The sequence below is a fragment of the Rattus norvegicus genome, chromosome 5 (genome assembly GCF_021556685.1).
Source record: "Rattus norvegicus strain SHRSP/BbbUtx chromosome 5, alternate assembly SHRSP_T2T, whole genome shotgun sequence".
Lineage (NCBI taxonomy): Eukaryota > Metazoa > Chordata > Mammalia > Rodentia > Muridae > Rattus > Rattus norvegicus.
Window position 1 is genome coordinate 39,521,510 of NC_141538.1, and position 18,535 is coordinate 39,540,044.

Below are 18,535 nucleotides of genomic sequence, written 5' to 3' on the forward strand. Positions count from 1 at the left end.
CTTTGATGAATATGAAGTGTTCTTCCTTATCTTTTTTGATGACTTTTAGTTGAAAATTGATTTTATTTGATATTAGAACGGCTACTCCAGCTTGCTTCTTCTGACCATTTGCTTGGAAAGTTGTTTTCCAGCCTTTCACTCTGAGGTAGTGTCTGTCTTTGTCTCTGAGGTGTGTTTCCTGTAGGCAGCAGAATGCTGGGTCCTCGTTGCGTATCCAGTTTGTTAATCTCTGTCTTCTTATTGGGGAGTTTAGGCCATTGATGTTGAGAGATATTAAGGAATAGTGATTATTGCTTCCTGTTATATTCATATTTGGATGTGAGGTTATGTTTGTGTGCTTTCCTTCTCTTTGTTTTGTTGCCAAGACGATTAGTTTCTTGCTTCTTCTAGGGTATAGCTTGCCTCCTTATGTTGGGCTTTACCATTTATTATCCTTTGTAGTGCTGGATTTGTAGAAAGATATTGTATAAATTTGACTTTGTCATGGAATATCTTGGTATCTCCATCTATGTTAATTGAGAGTTTTGCAGGATATAGTAACCTGGGCTGGCATTTGTGTTCTCTTAGGGTCTGTATGACATCTGTCCAGGATCTTCTGGCCTTCATAGTTTCTGGCGAAAAGTCTGGTGTGATTCTTATAGGTCTGCCTTTATATGTTACTTGTCCTTTTTCCCTTACTGCTTTCAATATTCTTTCTTTATTTTGTGTGTTTGGTGTTTTGACTATTATGTGATGGGAGGTGTTTCTTTTCTGGTCCAATCTATTTGGAGTTCTGTAGGCTTCTTTTATGCCTATAGGTATCTCTTTTTTTAGGTTAGGGAAGTTTTCTTCTATGATTTTTTGAAGATATTTACTGGTCCTTTGAGCTGGGAGTCTTCACTCTCTTCTATACCTATTATCCTTAGGTTTGATCTTCTCATTGAGTCCTGGATTTCCTGTATGTTTTGGAACAGTAGCTTTTTCTGCTTTACATTATCTTTGACAGTTGAGTCAATGATTTCTATGGAATCTTCTGCTCCTGAGATTCTCTCTTCCATCTCTTGTATTCTGTTGGTGAAGCTTGTATCTACAGCTCCTTGTCTCTTCTTTTGGTTTTCTATATCCAGGGTTGTTTCCATGTGTTCTTTCTTGATTGCTTCTATTTCCAATTTTAATTCCTCCAACTGTTTGATTGTGGTTTCCTGGAATTCTTTCAGGGATTTTTGCGATTCCTCTCTGTAGGCTTCTACTTGTTTATTAATGTTTTCCTGTGTTTCTCTAAGGGAGTTCTTCACGTCTTTCTTGAAGTCCTCCAGCATCATGATCAAATATGATTTTGAAACTAGATCTTGCTTTTCTGGTGTGTTTGGATATTCCATGTTTGTTTTGGTGGGAGAATTGGGCTCCGATGATGCCATGTAGTCTTGGTTTCTGTTGCTTGGGTTCCTGCGCTTGCCTCTCGCCATCAGATTATCTCTAGTGTTACTTTGTTCTGCTATTTCTGACAGTGGCTAGACTGTCCTAGAAGCCTGTGTGTCAGGAGTGCTGTAGACCTGTTTTCTTTCAGCCAGTTATGGGGACACGAGTGTTCTGCTTTCGGGCGTGTAGTTTTTCCTCTCTACAGGTCTTCAGCTGTTCCTGTGTGCCTGTGTCTTGAGTTCACCAGGCAGGTCACTTGCAGCAGAAAAGTTGGTCTTACCTGTGGTCCTGAGGCTCAAGTTCGCTCGCGGGGTGCTGCCCACGAGCTCTTTGAGGCGGCAGCAACCAGGAAGATCTGCGCCGCCCTTTCTGGGAGCTTCAGTGCACCAGGGTTCCAGATGGCATTTGGTGTTTTCCTCTGGCGTCCGAGATGTGTGTGCAGAGTGCAGTCTCTTCTGGTTTCCCAGGCGTGTCTGCCTCTCTGAAGGTTTAGCTCTCCCTCCCACGGGATTTGGGTGCAGAGAACTGTTTATCTGGTCTGTTTCCCTCAGGTTCCAGCAGTGTCTCAGGCGCAGTGGTCCTGCCTGCTCCTGGGCCCTCCCCCACGGGAACCCAGAGGCCTTATACAGTTTCCTCTTGGGCCAGGGATGTGGGCAGGGGTGGGCAGTATTGGTGGTCTCTTCAGCTCTGCAGCCTCAGGAGTGCCCACCTGACCAGGCGGTGAGGTCTCTCTCCCACAGGGTCTGGGAGCAGTGAGCTGCTGCGGGCCGGGATCCGCAGGTGTGGGACTCCCGGTAAACACAGGACGTGCCCGGTCCTAGAGGAATTCTGCCTCTGTGTGTCCCGAGTTCACCAGGCAGGTCTCTTGCAGCAGAAAAGTTGGTCTTACCTGTGGTCCTGAAGCTCAAGTTCACTCGCGGGGTGCTGCCCACGAGCTCTCTGTGGCGGCAGCAACCAGGAAGATCTGCGCCGCCCTTTCTGGGAGCTTCAGTGCACCAGAGTTCCAGATGGCGTTTGGTGTTTTCCTCTGGCGTCCGAGATGTGTGTGCAGAGTGCAGTCTCTTCTGGTTTCCCAGGTGTGTCTGCCTCTCTGAAGATTTAGCTCTCCCTCCCACGTGATTTGGGTGCATAGAACTGTTTATCCGGTCTGTTTCCTTCAGGTTCCGGGGGTGTCTCTTCACTTTATTGTTATTTTTGTTTTCTTTGTTTGCTTTTGCTTTTCAAGGATTTCTGTATGTATTTTTGGCTCTCCTAGAATGTGTTCTATAGACAGGGATTGACTTGAACTCAGGAATGCTGGAATTAAAGGTGTATGCCACCACTGCCTCACTCACATTTTCTTTATCCATTTATCCATTGGCAGATATCTAGACTTTTTCCAATTTTTGGCTATAATGAACAGAACATAGTTGAGCAAATGTCTCTTCAGTATTTGAAGCATCCTTAGGATATATTCCTAAGAGTGGTACAGCTATACCTTGAGGTATATCTATTTCCAGACTTCTGAGAAACCACCATATTGATTACATTGATTTTTCTAGTATCTGTACCAGCTTGCCTTTTTCCAGAATCTGATGAGTGTCCTCATATCTCCATATCCTCATAGGCATAACCTTTCAATCGTTTTATTGATCTTAGGCATTCTGCCTTGTGGGAAATAAATTCTAAAGTAGTTTTGAGTTGCATTTTCTTGACTAAGGACCTTGAATATCCTCTTAGTCCCCTTAGGTGTTGCTCAATCATTTTTTGTTTCCTCTATTTAGAAATCTCTGTATAGATCTACATTCCTCTTTTAAATTGGATTATTTGTTTTCATGATGTGCGATATAGTGTATATTTGAGATGTTAGCCCTTTATTAGTTGTATAGCTGATGAAATTTTTTCTGATTCTGTAACCTGCCTCTTTGTCAAAATGATGTCGAATTCTAAAGTGGCTTTGGGTGGCATTTTCTTTACTTTAGAAGCTTTTTAGATTCATGAGGTTCTATTTATTAATGTCTATGCTATCAATATTTCATTCACAATATATTTCCCTGTCCTAATGAGTTCATGACATTTCTCTCCTTTCTTTTCTTTCCTTTTTTTCTATGTGGTACTTTTATGTATAAAATATGTGCTGAATAGACAAATCCATATAGAGAATGTAGATTACTATTGTCATGACGGGGAGAGAAAAGATGGTGTAGAACCTGCTAATTGACTGGGTTTCACTCTACAACAATAGAAATGTTGCAGAGTCAGGTATATAGTTGTCTGATATTACATTTATAAAAGATTTATTTATGTATTACATGTATATGAGTATACTGTAGCTGTCTTCAGACATACCAGATCCCATTATAGATAGTTGTGAGCCACCATGTGGTTGCTGGGAATTGAACTCAGGATCTCTGGAAGAGCAGTCAGTGCTCTTAACCACTGAGCCACCTCTCTAGCACCCCGATATTCCATTTTATTGGAAATTTTTTATTTATATTTCAAATGTTATCCCTTTCCCCAGTTTCCCATCCATAAACCCCCTATTCCATTACCCTTCCCTCTTTTTCTATGAGAGTGTTCTCCCTCTCCAACCACCTAACTTTTTCAGGCTCCCCTCCCTGACATTCCTCTATAGTGGGGGAGGGGTGTCAAGCCTTGGCAGGACCCAGGGTTTCTCCACCCATTGCTGCCCAACAAGGTCTTCCTCTGCTACATAGGCATCTGGAACCATGGATCTGTCCACGTGCACTCTTTAGATTGTGGCTTACTCTGTGGGAGCTCTGGTTGGTTGGTATTGTTCTTCTTATGGGGTTGCAAACCCTTTCAGATCCTTCAATCCTTTTTCTAACTCCTCCTATAGGGACCCCATTCTCAGTTCAATGGTTGGGATGCTTGCAATTTACTTTCTTTTCTATCAGATACATTGTACTCAGCTTTATTTTGAAGTTTGGGGCTCACTTAGAATTGAATTTTATGCAGAGTGATAAGCATGAATGTTTGTATTGTTCAACATGCAGCCAACCACTTTAATCAACCTCATTTGTTGTGTATTTCTGGCTTCTCAATAAAAAAAATCATTCAACCATAAGTATGTGGACTTACACCTAGGTATTCAATTCAATCCCTTATTATCAAATTAATTTGTTTTGCATCAAGACTATGCTTATCTCTGAGTGTAATTCATATGTATCCTGTCAAGTTCAAATTGGGGGTCTGAACTAAAGTCATCACAGTTCCACAAGTATTTTATTCACACTGAAAAATTCTTCAGCCTTTCCTGTTATGTCCACAAAAGCACAAAAAAATTGAAACAAAAGAAGAACACAAGAAATATTCTATCAACACATTACACTATTTTAAACATGCACACAATTAGTCACACACACACACACAAACACACACACACACATACACACAAGACATGCAAATGACTCACACTTTACATTGGAAAGCATAGAATAGTGTGAAGTTTAACCCTGAAAGGCACAAGATACCACTGTTCATTGTATCCTCCCTCGTCTTCTAAAGCCTGGGATAGAAGCCAATCTAAGGGTTCTACAGGCTCAATGGCGGGTATCATGAGAAGGTGCTGAATATGCCTACCAGTTGTGTATTTCTGAACTTTGGTCTAAACCTTAGTTTTAGTTCTTTGTCCAATGTCATCATGGAGTCATCAGAACTAGGACACTACTAGATGACAAGGGACATAAAAATTTGGCCAGTAAAAGTCTGGTTGAACTTTGTTTTCTGTACAGAAAATTAGTAATCACACAGTCTTTCAGTCAAAGGTTGGGACCCAAGGCCTATTGCAAGCTGGGCTGAGGGCATTTGTTCAAATATAGCTCCCATTTTTTCTAATATAAATCAGAAAATATTTCAGCAAAAGGTCAAAACTTCCTCTTCTCTGAAGATAGGCCCAAAAGTTCACCCTCTATTTGGAATTTATCTATAATTCTCAAATCAGTACTTATAGCACTTTACAATCATGGGAAGATGAGTATATGGCAGGAAATTATGAGAGTCTGATGCACACCTGTTCAGTTCAGGTCAAACAATGGCATTCTGTGCCTTCTTAATTAATGGGATATATAACCATATGCAAATGATTTAATGTTTTGATGTGCACATACATTATACAATGATTCAACTAAGCTAAATCATACTTTCTCTCTTGTCAAAGCACCATTTACTCTCTCAGGAAGTTTTACATGTATTGATCAATATTAAGTATGATCATTCTACAATGCATTTGCTCTCCAAAATTCATCTTCCTCTTATAAGTTAAACTCTGGTCTACTTGACCAGCAACTCCATGCTTAATCTTCTTTCCTAAGTCCCTGGAAACCACTTTATTTTGTGTTTCTCTGAACATGGCGGTTTAGATTTCACATATAACTAAGATTGTACATTGTTTTGTATCCTGTGAAAACCAAACAGTTCACACTGCAGAATGCCCCCTGGGTTTTCACATGTTATTTGAAATAACAAATTTTTAAATTTATTTTAATGTAGACTAATAACCAAACAGAGTAGCAAAAACTACTCTCAACGATAAAAGAACTTCTGGGGGAATCACCATCCCTGACCTTAAACTGTATTACAAAGCAATAGTGATAAAAACTGCATGGTATTGCTACAGAGACAGGCAAGTCATCAGTGGAATATAATTGAAGACCCAGAAATGAAGCCACACATTTGTGGTCACTTGATCTTTGACAAAGGAGCTAAAACCATTAAGTGGAAAAAAGACAGCATTTTCAACAAATTGTGCTGGTTCAACTGGCAGTCAGCATGTAGAAGAATTCAAGTTGATCTGTTCTTATCTTCTTGTACAAAGCTCAAGTCCAAGTGGATCAAGGACCTCCACATAAACCAGATAGAGGTTTTCACTCTTACAGAGCCTGTGGTTCTATCACTGCTGTTTGTTGATAGCAAACTATGACTTTTTTTAGCTTGTCACTGTGGACTATGAGTGACTCTTCAGGAATCTTTCTGGAACTTTCTATTAAGACTTCATTGGTTCTAAATTTACAGAACTTTGTTTGCCTCTGACTCCCAAGTGCTGAGATTAAATATGTGTGCTACTATGCTCAACCTATAAAATGTAATAAATGTATTCTATAAGTATTTTATCTAATCATCATTGTAACCATTGGCTTCATATCACACATCACAAGTATATGAAACAAAGTATGCAGGCTTAATTAGTTAGCAAAATGGTATATTATTTTTTTGAAATTTCTTATAGATCATATTTTTATATTATCTTAATTCATTGTATATAATATTCATTGAACATAATAAAATTATATATATTACATGTTTATGATTATATATCATGTATCACACACAAACTATATATAAAATATATATGTATACATATACATATGATGAGCAGTAGATGTTTAGAAGTACTTGAAATGAATTGTTCTGGAAGCAGAAAGAGAAAAATAACAAGTGGGAACCTTCATGTGCTTTAGAGTATGACTTTATGCTTTTGGCATGAGGAATATATGGTATAATACAGAAAGGATAGGTCTTGTTTATAGATGATGCTGTAGTATAGTAGGCATTGGGTACAGTGTATGGGAATGAAGATCAAACGGTCGATGAGATGAGGCCACTGTGGAGGAGATCCATAGTGACCAAAAAGACAAGACTTCTGGATTAGGAATCTGGACAATTGCCAAGATGAGAGGAGTAGAAATTTATAAGCTTAGAAACATTTTTACATAATATGTATTTTAATACTGGTACTGGTGGAACATATAAAATACTTTCAGAACCTAGTGGGTTAGGACAGTCTTCTTTGTAGTACCGTGGTTTTCTCCTCCCCTGTACTTTTCTCTTACCACTTCCTGCTCTTGTGCATGTGCCTGTTCCACAGAAAGGATACTTCTGCTTTACTTCTCCTCCTGGCCATATGGACATTAAATCCGGCAGCTGTTCCGAAGAAGCTGTACAATGAAATGTGCTCAGTGCTGTAGCAGAACCTGACTCATTACTTCTACTAGCGGTGGCTGGTTTTAAGACCACCGTCTATTTATTAGTTAGCAGGCTGCTGAGGATAGCATTTTGTGGCATCCTTTCCTGGGAATCTTACTAGCTCAACACTCACCAATCCATCATAGCTTCACAAAAGACACAGTGGAAAGCAGACCTGAATCCGGAGCTTAAAACTGAGATTAGACTGATTGGACTGCACAAGAGTCTTCTGGAGTCAACTTCGGTTGGTTCAAAAGACCCATATCTATTTTGCATGGACATTTTTACTTGTTTATTTTGATTTCTTGCTTTGTTTTATGTACTTATATGTATGTGTTTTCAATTTTATCTGTTTCCTTGTTTGTTTTTAAGAAGGATAGAGAAAGAAAGAAAGAAGTAGTTATGGAGGTGATAGGGCTTTGAGAAGAATTGGAGTAGGAGAAAAATATGACCAAAATATATTGTAGAAAATAATATAATTAATAAAAAACTATAGATAATTCAGAGTTCTGGCACAAACGATACTAGTAACATGAAACTATACATGGATTTTAAATTGAAAATGACTGTTATAGAAAATTTCAACAATTATATTTATTTGATAAACCTCTTTGTTATGCCATAGCTGCCAGTGGTTTGAGGAGTTTTCTACATATTATGTTCATGTGGTATCTTGCGTTAATGGGTAATGTAAAGAGATGATATTCTTCAAATTCTGTTATGCTAGCAGTTTGCCCTTTATATTAGAGCAATAAATAATTAGAAATATATGGGGGCTTAGTCAGGTGAGACAGTCGTGTAGGAATCAGGCCCTGGGGATGGAGGGCACAGGAAGTCAGTGAAAAGAACAGCAGTGTCACCAGAGTGTGGCAATTGGAGGTGTCTGAGTCGGTACTGCCAGGACTAGACCTGAAGAATATTATGAAAGTACTGACAATAAGGGAGGTATTTTTAATTTTTATTATATGTCTGTGGGTGTTCTGCCTGTACAGTAAATATATGCACCATGCCCATGTCTGGCACTTGTGGAGGTCTGAATAGGGCGATGTATTCCCTAAAACTGGAGTTACAAACAATTATTAGACACTGTGTGGGTGCCAGGGACTGAATTTCGGTTTTCTGGAAAAACAGCCAGTGTTCTTAACTGCTGATCCATTTCTGATTTGTGTGTGATCGGTTCCAAGTTTCCATGGTTATGATTAGTTTAAAAACTCAAAACACACTGTGGACCCATAAAGCAAGTGAACAAATTTCTCTTAGAAACCATTACCAGCACCTTTGCCAAGTGGCGTTTCATAGTTAGGACTCTGAAGAACAATCTCGGGCTTCTGGTATTGGTTTTTGTTGTCAGTTCATTTTTGTTCCACTCCAACCTAGAATGTATCCTGTCACAGTGTGGCCCCATAAATACCACTTAGCAGTATAAGCGTCAAGGTCTGCAAACTGATCCACACTGATACATCCTTCTTCTTCCTCATCAGCTCTCCTTCCTCTTGCTCATTGTCTTGATCTTCTTTTTTCTACAGAAAATAAATAAAGTACTTAATATCAAGCATTTATTTATTAAGCCAGATACCTCATGGCACTGGATCTTTAATGATAATAGGCAAAAGTTGTATAACTGATGCAGTACCCTGAGCCTATTCTTATTACAACATTTTGTTTCTAAGTAAAAGAGCTTCCTCCTCCCTCTCTTCCATCTCCCCTTCTCCTCGCTCTTCTGCCTCCCCTCCCCCTTTTTCTGAAGCCAGGGAGTGTGCCCATTAGAAAAGCATTCCCCTGATGAGCTACATCTTCATCCGAAGACATTGTTTCTTATATTATTGCTTTGGTAATTTAAACAAAACTGTCACTCACTATGAAACAAAGAAAAAATGAGAAGTTACTGTTAGTGTTAACCTAATCCAATAAGCTCTACAGTTTCCTGACATGAAGGCAGAATTAACATACAAAATACAAAACTAAACAAATCTGAAGCACAGACATGGCCCTGAAGCAAGAACAAGAAGGGGGCTCTCCAAGAGGTTGTGAATGACCAGGGCAAGCAGCCTGGCAGTGCATTGGTTACTAGTTGTTGGGTGGAGGGTGGTAATGGGGGGGATGGGGAGGGGAACACCCATATAGAAGGGGAGGGGAACACCCATATAGAAGGGGAGAGGGAGGGGTTAGGGGGATGTTGGCCCAGAAACTGGGAAGGGGAATAACAATCGAAATGTAAATAAGAAATACTCAAGTTAATAAAGATGGAGAGATAAAAAAGAACGTTATCTAGGATACACAATTCTATTCTTTCATTAAAATTATTTTGGAAAATGAGATGGTGTAGTAAATCCAATCTTTATGAAGCCAGGAGCCTACTACCATATTTTAAGAACTGTGATATAAATTCTTATCATCAAAAATAACGTTTTACGAGATGCTAAGAGGATAAATATCAAGTTTTAGATCTAGTCATAATAGCTCTGGCAAAACAATCTCAAATTCAGAAGGTGTATTATAAGTACCGAATTAAGACAGTCTTTTCACTGAGAGAAAAAAATCAGTGGCCTATAAAATTTCAATTACCTGCAAAGTGTAAGGCTAGCTAACTGAAAGAAACTGTCACATTGAGAAAGGTCATCTTACATTGGTTCAGATATTTCCTGTTCTGAATACCTCCGGTCTATCATGCCATGTCACCTTGACTGTGATCTCATTAAATAAAATCCAGCTGACTAACACCTTCAGCACAAGTCTGTGCATCTGATTACTAAGTGTTCTGCAGTGGGTTTCTTCTGGTAAATGTGCATTTGGGGCAGAAGTGCCTGTAAAATCTGTTTCAATATCAGGTCTACTGAAGAGGTTATATTTTCTTGCCTTATATCTTTCAATTCTCCAGTCTTGTGTTTTTTAAACCTTTTATCATGTACTCAAACGCATGTACACTCTCTTTGTGTGTGTCTCTGTCATTCTCTTTCTGTCTGTTTGACTCTTTCCCTCTCCCTTCCTCCCTCCCTCCCTTCCTCCCTTTCCTCCTTCTTCCCTCTCTTTCTCCCCTCTCTTGCTCTCTCCCACTAGGGGAAGAGGAAGAGACTTAGAAGGAGATGGAGAGATGTTAGGAATATCAAAATCAAGCTAAAGTTGGGAAATACCTCAAATTTCATGAAAATTGTGTAACCAAAATAGGTGTCCACTGAGTCAGTTGTGTAATGAGAGCTCATCAATACTATGATGTGATCATGTGATCACCATAAACTGCAATTGTTCTCATTTTTATTAGTGAAAAATTAAATACTCATTCTCCTTATAGACTCTATACAACATCAAACAGTCATAGGCCAGATGAGCTAACAGTTTGAATTTGTAAAGAGAAGAACATAAAATATTAGTGTCTCTCGATGTTCAGTAACCCTCGGATATTCAGATAATTTTCTCTTCATGACAGAACCTTTCTGTATATCTCTGTTTATCCTGTAGAAAGACTCCTTTGTTTTCTATATATTTCTTAGAACAGAAGCGGTGTAACTGAATTATATTTAGACCTCTCTCTTTTATTCCTGTTTCCATCTGGGTTCAAGAAATAAACAGCAGGAGAATGACAGAAAGTGAAAAAAAAAAGAATACACATTTATCCCAAATGTTCTCCTCTATGGCATCAATACAGGCTTATTGATATGCTTGCAAAGGTTACAGCTTTGTCTGATGGCTTCCCTTCTAGGTCAAAGTACCTCTGGGTTCAGTAACCTCTCTTGTCCTAGGAGTCAAAAATCATTAATTTATTGCTAGACGCTATAAGCCAGAACACTATTTCTTCTAATTACCCTGTGCCTAGTACACTGTGCTGTCAATAGGGTTTTTTAAACATCCTAAAATTGTATTTCCACATAGAGAAATAGATGGCCACCAATCTAATACATTTCTCTTTGTATCAACTAGGTTTCCTCAAAGATCACTGAGAGTCAACTGTCCAACTGGCCCTGACATTATTTATCAGAACTTGTTTTCAGAAGTTATACTGAAAGCAAACACAAAATTAAAACAAAAAGATAAGATTATTTTTAAAAATAATGTCTTAGCAAATACTAAGATGTATTATAATTATAATATTTACTTTTGCTTAGTGATATTAACAAGTCAGTTCGATGAAGGAAACTGGGTTCAACGTCAAGAATAAGTTCCATGGATAAGCTGAACTGGTTGGCCTGTAATTAAAGATAAAACATGACAAAGCAGGAGGAAAATCTGGTCTTCATTAAAAGATGAATGACTATTCACACATAAATAAAATGCTTAATTTTTGCCTTGTCACAAAACCTTTTATTTATTTCTATTAACGACAAATATTAAAATCAAAATTTTAGATGTTTAAAAGTACATATAGAAACTAGTAGCTATTCTTTAATGAATGATTTAATAAGAACGAAAAGAAAAATATAAAAATCATTCATTTCTCATAATATTTTAAACACTTGAAATATCAGAGATGAAGGTTAATGCAAGCCAGAAAACTGGATGAAATTTAATTACTAAATATGTACGAAAAATATATTATTGATAGGAATTGGCACCTCTAATCAATGAGAAAAACATAAATTTAATAAAAAAATCTGAGACGATATTCTTCTATTGTGACAACATTAGGAGCTATTGCAGAAATACAGTTTGAAAACAGCAAGACACTATTGGGCAACTAACTATAAAGTTTTTTGATATTTTTGAATATAAAAATGCAGAATTCTTCAAAAGGTTTTAGGAGCCAGTAATTCACATATTGCTACACAATTGCTATTATTTAATTCTGTTACTTTTGAGATTACTTAGAATTGTACCTGACAAAGTTGAAAAATATGCAGTATATCTATGTGCATGTTTATAAGAAAATTCTCCAAATACATCTTCATTTTGTTAAGAAATACACCTGTGGAAAAATGGACATTAATGGAAATATTCATAGGTTCTTTTGATAATTGATAAATATTAAAATTGAAAAATAAGGAAATAGAAAATAAATTATGGTTTATGCATTTATTGGAAAATTGTTGGGCAATAAAAATTAATGATTCAAGTGCAATGGATCCAGTATATCTAGAAATTAAGCTGACCAAAAATAGAAAACGCAAATATGTAAAATATGATAATTTTTGTGAACAAAAAAGGCAACCCAGATTGCTTATGGCTGCACAGTATATGGATATAGACTAAAATAAGTCAGGAATTGGATGGCAGTAAAAACTTTAGATATATTTATAAATTTTAATTTTTACAGAAATGATTCTAAACCCAGATGTTAAATATATGCACCAAATACTTCAGTAATTATTTGGAAGAGGGGTAACTGACTTTGCTACCTTACTTTTGTGTATTCTTCTTGTTATAATATCAGCATCTATTATTTTCCATAAAACTTGTAATAAAGAGAACTAACACAATTAATTTTCTTCTTAGTTTTCAAATTGTTTCTTGATTCTTTTGATCTTCTAGACTTTAATTTCTGACTATTATACACAAACTTGGTGTTGCTTACCAGAATTACATATACATAAGAAAGAAACCAACATTCAGTCATGGTTCATTAAGGAAACCTTTAGGCACTCTTTGGCACTTCTTCTCACTACCATGGCCCTCCTTGAAGGGTACCAGCATTTGAGACTAGCCTACAAACATAGATATGAATTTCTCTAGGATGCTCAGGCTTCTCCTTTATGCAGTGAGCTGAGGATTTTTCCAAGTTGTTTGTCTCCTCAATGAGATCTTCCACAGATCATAAATTTGCTTAAGTCTACCACCAGCCTTTCCACTATATTAAGCAACTGAATGTGTGCGCGCGCGCGCACACACACACACACACACACACACACACACACACACACACAAATCAAAGGGATGCTCTTGTATTTCTGTATATACTTCTTTCTAGTTTGTGAAGTTGGAAAATTAAGTATGCTTCATCTGGCATACTAACAAGGTTGACCAAACTCCATTATTTGGACTACACATGTAGAATTTCCTGCCAAGGATTCTACCAGAAATGGAATGATGCTAAGTTCCTGGGAGCTTTGGGGGGGGGGTCTGGTTAGTTGATATTGTTACTCTTCCTATGGTGTTGCAAACTGCTTCAGCTCATTCAATCCTTGCCTTACCTCCTCCCTTGAGGTTCCAACTCTCAGTCCCTCAGTCCGATAGTTGGCTGCATGCATTTGCATCTGTATTGGTCAGGCTCTGGTAGAGCCTCTCAGGGGACAGCTAAACCTTGGTGTCTGCAGATGAGATAGATAGCCTTTCTTTCAGTCTCTGCTCCACTTTTTGTTCCTGCATTTCCTTTTAAGGGGAGGAATTCTGGATTAATATTTTTGAGGTGGGTGGATGGCCCCATCCCTCAAACAGAGGCTGTGCCTATCTACTGGCTATGATCTCTACTGGTCATCTTTCCCCTTTGTTGGGTATTTCAGCTAAGGTCCTCCGTGTTGGGTCCTGAGAACCTCTTTGGGTCCCTGGCATCTGGGACTTTCTAGTAGGAACACCCAGTTCCCCTCCCCAACTGCTACTCTCCTTCTTTCAAATTCCTGACCCTCTGTATTTCCCCCCATTCCCTCCTGTATCTGAACCGCCCCCTTCCCCTCTCCTTCCCTGATCACTCTTTCCCTCTACCTCCCAAGATTATTTTCTTCCTCCTTCTGAATAGGAGTCTAGCATCTACACTTTGAAGTAGTCTTCTTTCATTTTGGGTTTCGTATGGTCTGTGAGTTGTATCATGGGTACACAAGCTTCTTTTTTCCCTGTTATCACTTATTAGTGACTACATAGCATGTGTGTTCTTTTGTGACTGGGTTACCTCACTCAGCATTATGTTTTTCAAGGTCTATCTATTTGCCTGTGAATTTCATGTAGTTATTGTTTTTAATAGCTGAGTAGTACTCCTTTGTGTAAATGTACCCCATTTTCTGTATATATTCCTCTGTTGAGGGACATCTGAGTTGTTTCCAGCTTCTAGACATTATAAATAAGGCTGCTGTGAACATAGAAGAGCATGTGTCCTTGTTTTAAGCTGAAACATCTTTTGGTTATCAACTTCATCAAAGTGGCTAGATACAAAATTAACTCAAACAAATCAGTAGTCCTCCTCTACTCAAAGAATAAACAGACTAAGCAATTAGGGAAAGGACACCCTTTACAATAGTCACAAATAATATAAAATATCTTGGTATGATGCTCCCAAGGAAGTGAAAGATTTGTATGACAAGAACTTGAAGACTCTGAAGAAAGAAGTTGAAGAAGACCTCAGTAAGATGGAAAGATCTCTCATACTCATGGATTGGTAGAATTAACACAGTAAAAAGGGACATCTTACCAAAATAAATCTACAGATTGAATGCAATCCCCATCAAAATTCCAACTCAATTCTTCACAGAGATAGAAAGAGCAATCTCAAATTTATCTGGAATTAAAAACAAAACAAAACAAACAGGATAGCAAAGACCTTTCTCAACAATAAAAGAACTTCTAGGGGAATCACCATCCCTGACCTCAAGCTATACTACAGAGCAATAGTGATACAAACCATAGGGTATTGGTACAGAGACAGGCGGATAGATTAATGGAAGAGTATTGAAGATCCAGAAATGAATCTACATGCTTTTGGTCACCAGAAAACATTATTGTCATAAGTTGGTTCTATATCAGGAAGAAAGAAAGTGATATTCTGCAGTGCTATTGCTCAAAGGAAGATTTTTATTCCCTACACTCCAGTCTTTTTTAACTTGGAAGTCCACAGCACAGCCCAGTACTGACCCAAAGCCATAGCCATGGTTTTATTGCAGAACAATTTTCTTAGACAAAAACGTCAGGTAGATGGTTGGAAAAGTTTCAGCTTCATGAATTCTGAAAGACATTCTTTATCAGTTTATTGGTGTTCGTGGATTACCTAAGTCGTTTGCCACAGGCTGATAACTTAAGAGAATCTTCATAGGAACAGCTATAAAGTAAAGCCTTTTGAAAATTCTTCATCAAATGAATGGATATTGTTTCGGTGATTATGTGTCAAACACTTTAAAAGGAGGGAAGACCAAATTCCCATGTAAAATGAACTCATCTCAAGCTCTCATCTGGACTAGTATTTTCTTAAGACCAGCAGATATTTAATAAAGTCTCTTTTTATTCACAGCAGGTCCACAATCCATTGAGAGATACAAGTGTCTTTATGACCCCATGAGTAATTAGCGAGATACAAATTCAACATCTGAAGCAAATTTTCCAGAGCATAACTTTATTCTCGGAAGAAAATTAGCTGCCCAAAAGATTTGGATCCCTCTTTTTCTATTTTAAAACTATCAAATTTATTCTCATGTAAAATATAATGAAATAAAATAATATAAACCAGGAGCAAGAATGGTCCCCTAAGCCCTTTCCAATAAAGGTAATTTCCTAGTCTGTTTGAAGTCAGAATTAACATACAAGGATTTTATGAACAAAAATTAAATAATAGCAAGCAGAAAGTTAAGGAGAAACTCTTAAAGAAGTATGTTTTCAAAGGGACAGTATAATAATGATTTCTCCTTAATAAGCTAGATTCTTTTATATTTTATAATCTAATTCATCAAGGACATAGAATGTTCTACCCATATAGGAGAGTCAAAGGAAACAAATAAGATCTGTTTCCATTACTGGATAAAACTTAGTACAGTTATTTGGCCAATAATAAGTGTGGTTAAAACAAATGAAAAGGAGACATGTAAATGCTTAAATTCTTTATGTATAATTTTTCCCTTTAAATGATAGGACACTCAAGCAAAATGGATCCCTTGTTTTAATTTTCTTCATTAATCAAAAGGACAGAACTGAAGGTAGAAGTTTTTCAATTATTCTATGGGCGCTCTCAGTACAGAAGCTCCTTCTTCTTTGTTCCTTAAGACAGAAGTTAGTCTCAGCTTCAGGGAACACCGTGCCCTGGTATCCCTACACAGTTTCCCAGGCACTGTCCAAGCATCTGGAATTTAAACAAACACAGAGGAAACTCTGATCTTTGATCAGTACCTGAAAAGGGTCAGAAACCAATGACATTAACTATTATAAAATATGCGGAAAGCAGTCAGATATTCTACATGTACCACATGTTATAATACTTATATATTCAATAGTATATGTTTTACACATTAACCAAAGCATTTAACTCAATAATCAAGACAATTTGTCAATTTAAAAAGTCATAATTAACAATTTATTCATCTCTCTTTTTTCTCTCATTCTCCCTCTCTCATTATTTCTTCTCTCCCTCTTTTCTTCCTTTTCCTTGCCCTCCTTTATTCCCATCTCTTCCTTTCTATCTCTCTCCTATGAATGGCAATATTTATAGCATAAAATAAATGAAATTACTTTATTCAAAGGAGGGTGTCAGTTGCTAATATTTTGTAGTTAAGAGTCTACAGTAGTATAATAAAATCTAAACAAGCAATTTATAGTCAAAGATGTGAAATTTTCTTTGATTTCTATGAACAAAGAGAACACAAGCTTTGTGAACCTATTTACTCAGTGGTCAGCTCTACTCTTCAAATTCACTGAAGTTCAAACTGCCTGAGGATTCTTAGCTTTCATAATTATTTCTTCAAAATACTTAAGTATTTTACTGAAATATTATATACTTAAGTAGTTTTGCTGAAAATTGCTCCTGACTAAAAAACAAGCTCTTTATCTTGGATTACATATCATAAAACAGCCAAAGAAGTAGTTAAAAAGTAAACTCTTTGATGATGAAACAAAGTTTCAGCAGGTGCTGTTTTTTGATGCAGAAGCTTTCCTTCTGAAGCCTCTCATTTCTCCCTTTCTCACAGTGCATATACCTGATAATTGGTTTTCTGGGTTGTTTTTCCAGTTAACTGTTTGCCCCTTAAGGAGTAGAGCCATAACTCACCCATCCCTGTAGCCACCACAGCCAATCCCTAAATTTAATAAGATTAGGAAAGTTGAATTCTCATTTTCAAAAGCAAATCCTCTATTATGTTCTTTATTTTTTTTTACTGATTTTTGGGTAGTTTGATAGTTTAGAATGTTGCTGTAAAATTATAAAAATGGCTTTCTTTTAATCCCATTAGATCTGGCACTGCAGTGCCCCAAGATAGCTGCTAGGTATCTTGACAGAAACACACATCCCCACTCCATGGCGGCTTAGCATTCCAGCTGCCACATACTCTTAAACTTAATTCACCACAAGAAAGAACACACAGCACAATAACCTCTGATCCAACTGATAAGATATAATTGCCTGCCTAAACATACATAGCCCTGTATACATCCATCCCTTAAGAACATTCATAACAGCCTGTAAAGGTACAGCGTGGAATCTAAACATCAGCCTCCATGTTCTCTCGGTGGGGTGACTTCTCTTCCAGTCTCTTCCTCCTCCTCCTCCTCTTCCTCCTCTTCCTCCTCCTCTTCTTCCTCCTCCTCCTCCTCTTCCTCTTCCTCTTCCTCCTCCTCCTCCTCCTCCTCCTCCTGCTCCTCCTCCTTCCAGGCTCTTCCTCTTCCCTCAAACTTTTCTCTCGACCATCCTTCCTTCTCGTCCAATGACAGGCCTCATTCTATCTTTTACCTGCCTCCTGTATGATATCATCGCATACTAGAGCACTTTAGAACATCCCATTCTCTCTTAGGAAAGGTCACTCAAGGTCAGGAAGCCAGAAAATAAGGTTTATCCTTTCTTTTCAGAGTCACAACAGCATCTCTATTCCCCATCTTCCTCTGGTTTTATTTTATTGCAACAAAGATTGTAGCATCTTCATTTATTCCATAGGGAAGGTGTGTAGATAATAGAGATTAACCAGTGTATAGCTCTCAGCATCATCCAAATACAAAGCAGGGAAGTGATTAACCATTGGAGCTAAGATTCAGTGCAAATGCTTTATATGAGTATAGCTGAATGGGGGAACGATGAGGTTTCCCTTCATCCTGCTGAGGTCATGGCTCATTTTTGCTACTACCATCTATAAAGAGAAATAAATTCTTGTAAATAGAGATGACTTCTTCCTGAAATCACAGTAGGTTGCAGGTCTCTAGCTGCCAGCAATGTGAACAATGGAACCAGAAGTGATTTCTCCTGTTTTGATTCTTTGGGGCCCTTGTTAGCCCACCAAGGATTTTCTTTCTCACTCCTTAGAGCAGGTCACTTGGTACAGAGAGCATCTATCCATGTATCTGTGCTGTT